This window comes from Camellia sinensis, chromosome 8 (genome assembly GCF_055761805.1).
Source record: "Camellia sinensis isolate YWXY chromosome 8, ASM5576180v1, whole genome shotgun sequence".
Lineage (NCBI taxonomy): Eukaryota > Viridiplantae > Streptophyta > Magnoliopsida > Ericales > Theaceae > Camellia > Camellia sinensis.
In genome coordinates, this window is record NC_138968.1 from 125417177 (window position 1) to 125430272 (window position 13096).

Genomic DNA, 13096 nt, shown 5'->3' on the forward strand with positions numbered 1-13096 from the left:
ACTACCCCGCTGAGTCCTCGGAAGACCTACAACGAAGTCCATAGTGACATGCTCCCACTTCCACTCGGCAATAGGCAAGGGTTGCAACAAACCCGCTGGCCTCTGATGCTCGGCCTTCACTTGCTGGCAAGTAAGGCACTTCGATACGAAAACAGCCACATCTCTTTTCATACCCCGCCACCAAAACTGGCGACCCAAATCCTGATACATCTTAGTACCTCCCGGATGCACCGCAAGGCGCGAATGGTGAAACTCTCGGAGTACCTCCTCTCGGCAAGCCTCCGGTACAAACAAACGGTCTCGGTATCTCACACTCAGGTCGGGATACACCGTCAAACCCTTCTCAACTTTCCCACTGGAGATCTTCTCTCGGAGGGATTCTACCTCAAGGTCACCTCTCTGTGCCTCTAACACTCTAATCACAAGTGTAGGCTGCGCAACAACAGAAAACAAGGCCGCAGCCTCGACAGATTCGCCCAGTAGCAAATCAAACTCGCCCAGTGCTCCCAACATCTCCCATTCCCGGATGGCTATACAAGCTACATCACTAATGGTTTTCCTACTAAGGGCATCGGCCACAACATTGGCCTTTCCCGGATGATAATGCAACTCAAAATCATAATCCTCGATGAACTCCATCCATCTCCTCTGCCTCAAATTCAAGTCTCTCTGTGTAAACAGATACTTCAAACTCTTATGATCCGAGAATACCTCGAACTTCTCACCATAAAGGTAGTGCCTCCAGACTTTCAAGGCAAAGATCACTGCTGCTAACTCTAGGTCGTGAGTAGGGTAATTCTTCTCGTGTATTTTCAACTGACGTGAGCCATAAGCTACCACTTTCCCCTCTTGCATCAACACACAACCCAAACCCTCTCGTGAGGCATCACAATAAACCGCATAACCCAACCCTGTCTCCGGAATAATCAATACCGGAGCGGTGGTCAATCTAACTTTCAGCTCTTGGAACGACTTTTCACAAGTCTCACTCCACACAAACTTGACTCCCTTCCGAGTCAGTCTAGTCAATGGTGACGCTAACCTGGAGAAATCTTTCACAAACCGACGGTAATACCCAGCCAATCCCAGAAAACTGCGGATCTCAAACACACTCTTAGGCTGTGCCCAATCTTGCACTGCCTCAACCTTGGATGTATCAACAGACACCCCTTCCCCGGATACCACGTGGCCTAAGAATTTGACTTCCCTCAGCCAGAACTCACACTTCCCAAACTTGGCATACAGCCTATGGGCTCTAAGTAACTCAAGCACCACTCTCAAGTGTGCCTCGTGCTCCTCCTCAGAAGACGAATAGATAAGGATATCGTCCACGAAAACAACCACAAATCGGTCTAAGAACTCCCAGAAAATCCGGTTCATCAAGTCCATAAAGACTGCCGGTGCATTGGTAAGTCCGAATGGCATCACCAAAAACTCATAATGGCCATACCGCGTACGGAATGCCGTCTTAGGAATATCTTCCTCCCTGACCCTCAACTGATGGTAACCCGATCTCAAGTCTATCTTAGAGAAACAACGGGAACCCTTCAACTGGTCAAACAAATCATCTATACGGGGCATAGGGTACTTATTTTTAACCGTAGCCCGATTCAACTTCCGGTAGTCTATACACAATCTCAAGGCACCATCTTTCTTTTTAACAAAGAGGGCCGGTGCTCCCCACGGTGAAACACTAGGGCGAACAAAGCCCTTATCGAGCAATTCCTGGAGCTGAACTTTCAACTCAACCAACTCTGCTGGAGCAAAACGGTAAGGTGCCATAGAAATCGGTGCCGTACCAGGCACTAAATCAATAGAGAACTCTATCTCTCGGTGAGGTGGCAAACTAACAAGATCTTCGGGAAAGACATCCGAATACTCACAAACCACCCTCAGTAACACAACCTGGGTCTCACCACTCTCACCACTCTCAAAGCTGGCAAGTAGACTACTAAGCTCACTTCGCCCTCGCGAATCATACCCCGGTGGCAAAACACTACCAACCCGGTCTCCCAAGAAATGGAACCACTCCCCGCTCAAGGTACATAATGTAACCCTCTGGCGGTAGCAATCAATAACAGCCCGGTATGACGATAACCAGTCCATACCCAAAATAACATCAAAACCCTTCATGGGCATGACAACAAACGGAAAAGGAAGCCTATAGTCGGCGACCTCTATATCACATCCTCTAACACCCTGTTTCCGAATCAACTCACCACCCAAAGGCGATACCACACAAATAGGAGATGCTAACTGTGCTAACTCCAATTCCAAAACAGATGCAAATGCAGCAGATACAAAAGAATGAGATGCACCCGTGTCTATCAACACATTAGCAACTGAGTTGCAAAACAGAAAAGTACCTCTCACTACTGATGGAGCCGGTACTAAATCCTGCGCGGTAACAGCATACACGCGCCCCGTAGGCCCCTGGTCTACCTGCTCACCTCTCGGAGCAAAAGACTGCTGCACAGACTGGGATGACGAAGCTCCCGGATTGGCCCTCGAGGCCTGCACAGACTGAGCTGGCTGAAAACCCTGCGTCTGCCTAGAACTAGACGCTCCCGAAGTGGCACTCAACTGTGGGCAAAACCTCTTCATGTGCCCAGGTTGTCCACACTGATAACAAGTCAAGAGCTGCCCCCTGCCCAAACTCTGACTCTGCGGTCTAGCTGAAGAAGAAGCAGCTTTCTGACCCCCACCCTTCTGCGGGCAAACAGATACCTTGTGACCCAGCTGGCCACACTTGTAACAGGTGAAATCCCCCTGACCACCTCTCCCGGAGCCTGCACTCGGCACTGGGAAGGTCGATCTAGCAACACCACCCTGCGACTGCTGAGGGTTATAACCCTTCTGTCTCCTGCCATCACTCTGACTATCCTGGCTCCTCTTGGAGCCTCTCTGACCCTCATCCTCCTCCTGCATCATAAGCTCCATATGAGCTGCAGCGTCCACTAGGTGTCTATACTCTCGAATATAAGACCCACCAATTCTCAACTTGAGGCCCCGCCTCAACTTCCGCTCAAACTCATAGCAACGGCGTTCCTCAGACGCCACCAGTTCAGGTGCAAACCTAGACAGACTGGTAAAAGTAGCCTCAAACTCGGCCACTGACAAGCCCTGCTGATTAAGCCGGCTAAACTGATCCCTCAGCTTCTCCCTAGCTGCTGCTGATAAAAACCTCTCCTGAAAAGCATTCACAAACGCCTCCCAAGTACTACCAACACGAGCTTTCTCGTACTTCCACCATTGACCCGCATCTCCCTTCAGTTGGAAGGATGCCAAGGTCACTTTCAGTGCTCCGTCCTCGATGCCAAGCATCTCAAACGTCTTCGTTGTCTGTTCGAGCCATTCATCTGCCTTAAGCGGCTCTTTAGGATCCCCGATAAACTCGTCCGGATTACACCGGAAGAACTCCCTCTTCAAGAAGGAAGGCCCTGTCTCAGCTGCCTGATTCCCAGCTCTAAGAATACCCAAAGCTCCTGCTATCTCTCTGGCCAAGGCACCCATAGCCTGCTGACCTACTGGCTCGGCCACATTGGCCTGCCCAACTCCCTCCTGCACTGCCGGAATCTCACCCTGTAACGGTACTTCCTGCCTCGCAGGTCTACCATGCCTAGCACCTCTTCCTCGTCCTGACATCCTAATAAAGGCAACACAGAACGTTAGCACATTCATAAATGTGCCGAAACTAAACACTCACGTCCTAATGCATGGACAACTGTAATTCACTCCACATAAGCACATAAACACATAAGCACTTACGAATTTCATTTCCGGATAATAATAGTCCCGAGGCGTTACTAGAGTTCCGGTTAGAAACAGCATTGATCAAGTGCTTTTCCAACAAGACTCCCAGAAACTCAAGGATCCAATCAATATCCTAGAAATTAAATCCCATACCCACATAGTCACATAAGCATGTTATCAAATAAACACATAGCATATGGTACTACATCTACGTCTCTATCAAGCGAGACAAACCCATTGTGATCCTAATCACTTCCCACGTACCCAAAGTATTCGAACCCGGTACGCTCTGATACCAAGTTGTAACGCCCTCAAAATAATAACATTAAACCCATCAGATAAGACATGCATTTACATATAAACTAACCACATTCCTTTATTTCATTGAGTTTCATTACATAAGTATTACATGTTAACATCAAAACAAAATGCCCTACGGGCTTACAGCTTTCCAAGTTAACACTTGGTTTCAACAAATGAGTACTAACTCGTTTACACATTAAGCCCTTGGCTTGAAGTTACATGTAATACATCAAAAGTAAAACAACTACACTATGTCCGCCTCTAGCCTCCCAAGCTATGTCCTTGGAGGTGGCATGCTTCCTGCACCTGAAAATGATATTCCCATATAGGGTGAGCCACAGCCCAGTAGAAATACACTAAACCAACCATGGACAATGACTAAAACATTAGCAATTGATAGTTGGTCAACACTGATACAATCACATAAATTACATATTTATGTCAACGACTTACAAGTCCCAATTACATTTCATTTTCCCTTTTCCAACAGATAAGCATACTAGCTCTATCATCATTTCCACAGATACGTATAAATACTATATCTCACATTCAGATAAGCATAAAAACTATATCCACATTCTCAACAGATATGTATAACAACAATATCCACAGATAAGCATACAAGCTGTATCCACACTTCACAAAGATAAGCATATGAGCTCTATCTTCACTTCTCTAGACAAGCATATGAGCTGTGTCTACGGAGTTCATCCCCTATCTCCTCCCAATACTTATCCGGTTTAGAGGTACATCCCCTATCTTCCCCTAAACCGCGGAGTACATCCCCTATCTCCTCCTCTACACATAACGTATATAAACACATTGGTTCTATATACAATCACACAATACACACAATTAATGTATTCTATCAACCGTCAAGTTCCATGACACATTCCATTGATTAGTTTCCGTTTACCTAATCATCATGCATTGTCTACAACAATCTCGACTATCCTCCACCGATAGCCCAAAGCAGTTATTTCTAAAACAGAAAATAAATGCACAAATGGATATTCAATCAACATTTCATTTCCTTATTTCTCACCAATTAATTATCCCAATTAATTAAACAATGTAATTAGGCCATTTTTCATAATTACTATTTCAACCCTTAGGTCCCATTTTCATCAATGATTCAACAATCATTCCATTTTTTCTATGCCAAACATGCATCTAGGTTTATTATGAATAAAACTCCAACTTTTGTAAAATTACACAAAAGCCCCAAACTTTCACAAAATTACCAAACCAAGCCCAACATCTCAAAATACCAAAATTTAAAGACAAAACCCATAGAGAGGAGTAGGATATCCCTACCTTGAAGTTTTAGCCCAAAAGGAGATGAAGACTCCAAGATCAACTTGCTCCAAATCCAAACTTTTTCAGATTAAATCGAAGCTCTCAACACCCTCTACCTTTTTAACAAAGGCCCTAGGCTAGATTCACACCCTAGGGAGATCAAACCTTAGAGAGAGTGCAAGTTTAGAGAGAGAGTGTGTCGGATTAAGGGTTTGCTCAAAGAAAAGAAGTGAAAAAGTGATGTTTTAGACGCTGCTGTGCGCTGATATAAAACACGCTCGCTCGAGCGAAGGATTGGTCGCTCGAGCGACCAGACACAGAAAACTCTCGCTCGAGCCAAGAAGTTCTCGATCGAGCGAAGAAAAAACCAGACCGCTCGAGCCACGAAAAGCTCGCTCGAGCCAGGAAATGCAACTCTCAGGTCCAGAACCAGACGCAACACCACTCTCGCTCGAGCGACATACTCCTCGCTCGAGCGAAGGACCAAAAATCTGGGCAGCAACACTAGGCTCCCAAACGCAACCAACCTGAAACAAACCTGCCCAACGCATCTTATAACTCAATATACAAAGTAAAGAGGATGCAAACTAGAAAATAAACAACTACCAACATCCACGGACACATGTCCGGATCACTGTACAACAAGGGTAAACCCGGGATCGCTATAGTCGTCATAATGGTAACCCTACTTATATGACTAGAGATCCCAAGAACTAAGTTCAAAGGGACAACTAAGTTATGTATGGCTCCCAGAAATCACCAAGGGAGTAAAATTTCCTACCCATTCCTATGGTGAGAGTGATATCTGCAACATATGTTGTATGCAGGGGTATAAGGATAAGCTTTGCTTTTAATGATTACTTATATCTTGATTAAGGCATAAAATCAAGACGAGTATAAGGAGATACTCGCAATAAGAATCACCTATATGAGTGTTGAACTGGAGCCGGTTCTATGAGAATGAAGAGGCTAAATTCTCTAGAAACACTTATGAAACCTAGACGCGTTCAAGGCCAAAATGAACACAACAGTGAGAACCACGATGTGTTAGAAGATATTTTGTGTGAAATCTATTGTCTTGGCTTACACAAACGGCTGAACAATTCAAGGCATCGCGTCCATTAGTTAGCCAGTAAGTCCGATAGGTTATCACTAGGGAAGGTTCAAGGCCGAAAGCTACCTATCCTGATGCAAGATATTTTCGACTTATACTCTTTTGATAAAGTCTGCATATTGTTGCATTTCCGTTGTCATCAAATTCCATTCATGTGGGGGATTGTTGAAATGGTTATAAAATTCTGGGTAAAATCAGAATTTTTTCCTAAGTTTGGTCTATTTTTTAGGTGGGCCCCGTGCGTCGATTTTCACAGGTCAAAGTGGTAATGCGTTCTATGCCGCATTGTGATTCACGTGGTATATTTGGTTGCTCAAAACCATTACCGAGTGAATGGGAAATTGAAGCCAAAGTATGCTCCATGGAAATGGAGTTTTGGTGGAAAAATCCTTAAAGGTATTGAATAAGGCTTGTCCCACATTGATTTGGTAAGAAGTTTTGAATGAGTTTATAAGGCATGAGTTTGGTACTTGGGGTGTGCCCTAAGGGGTACCCAAGTGTTTTAGAGAGGGAGGTTATGGGCAAAATGGGCTAGATCCATTGGACTCAAAAATCACCACACACGCGCGCGTGCGCCGCCGCTGCAGTATGTCCGGTCGGTCGGGCTGGGCTGGGCTGGGCCTGGGCTTGGGCGCGGGTGCGTGGTGTGAGGTTGGGTTGGGCTTGTCCGGCCCAATACCTATCTTTTTGGGCCAAAAACATTTGAATTTAATTTTATTTTTGGTAAAATAAAATCCAGAATTCAAATTAAACTGGCCCGGTTTTACTATACACCCAAACAGGGGCCTTTCCCTTTTTGTTATCTGTTTGAATTGTGAACCCAACAGATTCAAATCTGTTTAAATTCAAAACCAAACAGGTTTCGTACCTGTTCAAATAGGTTTGCACCTGCTTAATTCAAAATCTGCAGCCACCAATCCATCTATAAATAGGACATCCCTCATTTAGATTTTGTAACTCTAATAATTTCGTCCTTCATAATTCTGCAAATATTCTTTTCATATTGCTGCATTATTTTCTTCTGTGAGAGAGTATAAACACTTAGTGTGTTCGTTAGGCAAACAATTTGTAGTGCTGCTATTGTTTGTAGTAGATCATTTTATCCTGAGAGATAGACGTCCAAATTCTGAAAACACCGTGGAGAGGACGAATCTATCTTAAGGACACAGGGTCAAACACTGGACTTGATCAGATAATTATTCAAAGAAATTAATCAAGCAAGTTGTTTGATTTATTATTCTGTTTTATTTGTTTATTTAATCAGATTTTAATTTTGTTTTTGTAACAAAATAAAATCTATTTTTATTTATTTATTTTTATTTCGAGTTTGATTTTTGTAATCAAACAAAATTCTCTCCTTTCTTTTATTTCTTTTATATTCTGGTTGTTGTTAAGTACACAACAGAATTTAATCTTTTTAAATACGAAGATTGTTCAACACTAACTGAGATAAATGTTGAGTCAATTAGATTAATTATGTCACTTCTACTGTCTAAACAGAATTATAAATCCTCAAGCCAACTCTTATATATTTTATTTTAAAAGTAACTAAGATATATTTATTTACCAATTTAATATATAAACGAGTGAAGTGGTTAATACTTAGTCATAGAGTAAGACAATTCTCTAATAATTAAATCAAGACCAAGTTGAGATAAATGTAGAATCAATTAGATTATGTCACTTTTAGTCTCTGACACAACTATAAATCTTCAATAATTACAAATATAAATATAAAATTTTATCAAAATTTTCATTTTTTTAATAACTATGCATAAATATGTAAATATTTATTATTATATTAAAAAATACTAACATATACTTATTCATCAATTTAATAAATAAATGAGTTAAGCGGTTCATGTAAACTAAGACAATTCTCTAATAATTAGGTCATGGCCAAGTTGAGACAAATGTTAGGTCAATTAAATTATGTCACTTTTAGTGTTTAGCACAACTATAAATCCTCAATAATTTTAAATATAAATATAAAATTTTATTAAAGTTTTAATTTTTTCAATAACTATGCATAAACATGTTCATGTTTAGGTATAGACTAAGACAATTATCTAATAGTTAGGTCATGGCCAAGTTGAGATAAATGTTGAGTCAATTAGGTTGTGTCACTGTTAGAGTCTAGCACAATTATAAATCCTTAAGCCAACTCTTACATAATTTATTATAAAAAAATACTAACATATATTTATTCACCAATTTAATAAATAAATGAGTTAAGTAGTTTATACTTAAACATAGACAATTCTCTAATAATTATATCAAGGCCAAGTTGAGATAAGTGTTGAGTTAATTAAATTATGTCACTTTTAGTGTCTACCACATCTATAAATACTATATAATTTTAAATAAAATATACAATTTTATCAAAGTTTTAATTTTTTTAATAACTATGCTTAAACATATACATATTTATTATTTTATTATAAAAAACACTAATATATATTTATTCACCAATTTAATAAATAAATGAGTTAAGTGGTTCATGTTTAGGTATAGAGTAAGACAATTATCTAATAATTAGGTCATGGCCAAGTCAAGATAAATGTTGAGTCAATTAGATTGTGTCATTGTTAGAGTCTAGCACAACTATAAATCCTTAAGCCAACTCTTACATATTTTATTATTAAAAAATACTAGCATATATTTATTCATCAATTTAATAAATAAATGAGTTAAGTGGTTCATACTTAGCTATAGACTAAGGCAATTCTCTAATAATTATTTCATGTCCAAGTTGAGATAAATGCTGAGTCAATTAAATTATGTCACTTTTAGTGCCTATCACAGCTATAAATCCTCAATAATTTTAAATATAAATATAAAATTTTATCAAAGTTTTAATTTTTTTTAATAACTATGCATAAACATGTACATATTTATTATTTTATTATAAAAAAATACTAATATATATTTATTCACCAATTTAATAAATAAATGAGTTAAGTGGTTCATATTTAGGTATAGATTAAGACAATTCTTTAATTATTAAGTCATGGCCAAGTTGAGATAAATGTTGAGTCAATTAGATTATGTCAGTTTTAGTGTCTAGCACAACTATAAATTCTCAAGCAAATCTTATTCCTTTGTATTTGTGAATTATGACATAGGAGAAAGTATACCTAAGTAGACATATTTTTAAACTTTTACAAAAATAGGTGATGGGTAGTTAATAAATTGACAAATATAATTTATTATATGATTGGGCTATCTTTGACATAAAATAAACTAAATTGCAAACCTTATAAGACAAAATGCATTTAAATTTCATTATAAAAATAAGTTTTGTAATTTTATTGCACTTTTTTAAAAATACATTCTACCATAGTTTGTTTATTTCTTATAAATAAATTTTATGTCATTATTTAATTTTAAAATTAATTGTTAATTATTGATTTAAACCCGTGCATAGCACGAGTATTATGGTTTATAAAATATTTTTAAAAAATTACACCTGTTTTATAAAGATCCATTAAGCAAAGGTGAATAAGAGAGAAGAATAAGAAAAGGACCAATGTGAGATGCCAGGACTAGCGATTGTAAGAAAATCTAAAAGTTGTATTTGATAGATAAATGCTGATTTCAAGAAAGATAAGAGGATAAGGGTCACTGATAATTCATTATTTGTCATTTTCATTTTGTTATTCAATTTTTTGATTTAAACAAATTTTGCTAGATTTAGTTTCAAAAAAATTATTATTACTATTATTATTATATGGCATACTAAAAAAATATAATTAGTAGATAATAATAGTAATGATTATTGAGTTTTACATAGTTTACGATATCATCTAATATATGGCAAATAAAAATTATGAAACCCTTAGAAAATAATAATGTGTTTATATTTTATCATATGTGTAGTTTTTATTCTAAAAAGTAGAAATTAAAAACTGCAATTTTATAATTTATCATAATTTTTGTTTAATTTTTACTAATTACATTATGATTCATGTTATTATTATTTAGAACTTGAAACATAGAATTAATGGTAGGAGAGAAAAAAAACATAAGCGAAATTGTGATAAAAATAGTTAAAATTTAATTAATTTTATTTGTTTACTGTTTAATTTTAATTTTAAAATTACTTATGAATTATTTTATTTAAAACTATGCATAGCACGGGTATTACGCTAGTACTTCAATTAAGAAATTATATATTTATTCTTAAAATATGTCTAATATTAAATTATATTTACATCTGAAAGAATAATTTAAAATCAGATTAAGTTAGTTCATATATTTTATTTTTAGTATAGAACTTGATCAAAGAAATGAAGTCTCAAACAAATCATAATTTTCAATTTAAATTTTATTAAATTTTTATTTAATACAAATTTTCATGTAAAATGTTTTAATAGCTTAAAAATAATTAATTAATTGTGAAATGAAGTTACATTATAAAAAATACTAAAAAAATTGTCTTTTAGTAGTGTGAAAATCCATTAACTAAACAAAATCAATGAATGTGGCTAATAAGAAGGGTGCTTATAATTATACACATTTAACTTCTTTTCACACCCATCACATGTATTAAAATATATATAATTTAGGCATAAATATTAGTACATGTGAGTGTACAAAATAAATCAAAAAAGAAAAAAAAAATGTACAAAAGAAATTAATGTGTGTAATTAAATCAAAATATTTTGAAGGTTCTTAATTTTTATCATGAATTTTAAAGATTTGGGAGTAGTTATATATGGTATGAATAATATAGTAATATCGTAAAAAGTAATTTTTTTTTATTTTTTTTAAAGGAAATAAGAATCAGTAGGAGAAGATTACGTTGGAAAGTTATAGAATGTTTTTTTAAAAAAAATGCTCGGTGGCCTGAATTTGTGTGACTCGAATGTGTCAAAATGACGTCGTTTTACACACAAAACGACGTCATTTTGGGTGTTTCGAGCCATTCGAGTTATGAATTTTCGAGCCACCTAGTATTGTCGTTGTTGTTGTTGTTGTTTTGTTTTTTTTTTTTTCTTTCCTTTTGAAAACTATAAATTACGAAATTATTAATATTTTGAAAACATTACTTTAATGGATTGGCTAATACTTATTTTTAATTCAATAAATCCACAAATTCATTATGAGGTTTTAGAACTCTCACAATGCACCTCACGAAAACCCCAATTTACTTATATAATATATATAGATAGATAGATAGATAGATTCAATAAGAATTTATATTTGTTTTAGATATTTTTTTTAGATTTTTTATAAAAATAATTTAATAATTCCATCACTAACTATAGTGTATGATAGAAGTTGAAAAGTGCGGCAATATGTACGGGAGAAGTCAAAAAGACTTATGGGTTAGGAGAAATCAATAAATGTTGAGATTTTTTTTTTTAAAATCAAAAAATTAGAAATTTAAGATTAAGATATTGGAACTCTCACAAAGTTTATGGATTAGAAATCCCTTTGGTCATTTATTTGGTCATTTATTTGATAGAAAATTTTGATATTGGATTGGTAGAAATTTAAGATTAGGATATTGGAACTCTCGCAATTTTGTGGACCCCACACCCATGTGAGACATTTGGTCATTTATTTGGTAGAAAATTTGGGACCTCTAGCATTTTCCTTCCTTATTGGGTAATGCTAGGGACACCAAATTTTCTACCAAACAAATGACCAAATGTCTCACATGGGTGTGGGTCCGCAATTTTGTAGACCCCACACCCATGTGAGACATTTGGTCATTTATTTGGTAGAAAATTTGGGACCTCTAGCATTTTCCTTCCTTATTGGGTAATGCTAGGGACACCAAATTTTCTACCAAACAAATGACCAAACGTCTCACATGGGTGTGGGGTCCGCAATTTTGTGGACCTCACACCCATGTGAGACATTTGGTCATTTATTTGGTAGAAAATTTGGGACCTCTAGCATTTTCCTTCCTTATTGGGTAATGCTAGGGACACCAAATTTTCTACCAAACAAATGACCAAATGTCTCACATGGGTGTGAGGTCCGCAATTTTGTGGACCCCACACCCATGTGAGACATTTGGTCATTTATTTGGTAGAAAATTTGGGACCTCTAGCATTTTCCTTATTGGGTAATGCTAGGGACACCAAATTTTCTACCCAACAAATGACCAAATGTCTCACATGGGTGTGGGATCCGCAATTTTGTGGACCCCACACCCATGTGAGACTTTTGGTCATTTATTTGATAGAAAATTTGGGACCTCTAACATTTTCCTTCCTTATTGGGTAATGCTAGGGACACCAAATTTTCTACCAAACAAATGACCAAATGTCTCACATAGGTGTGGGGTCCGCAATTTTGTGGACCCCACACCCATGTGAGACATTTGGTCATTTATTTGGTAGAAAATTTGGAACCTGTAGCATTTTCCTTCCTTATTGGGTAATGCTAGGGACACCAAATTTTCTACCAAACAAATGACCAAACGTCTAGCATTTTCCTTATTGGATAATTCCTTATTGCGGACCCCACACCCATGTGAGACGTTTGGTCATTTGTTTGGTAGAAAATTTGGGACCTCTAGCATTTTCCTTCCTTATTAGATTGGAACATAAATTTCACATGCGCGAACTCAGATTCTTCTTTAATGTTTCGCCTCCAAGTACATGAAATTGC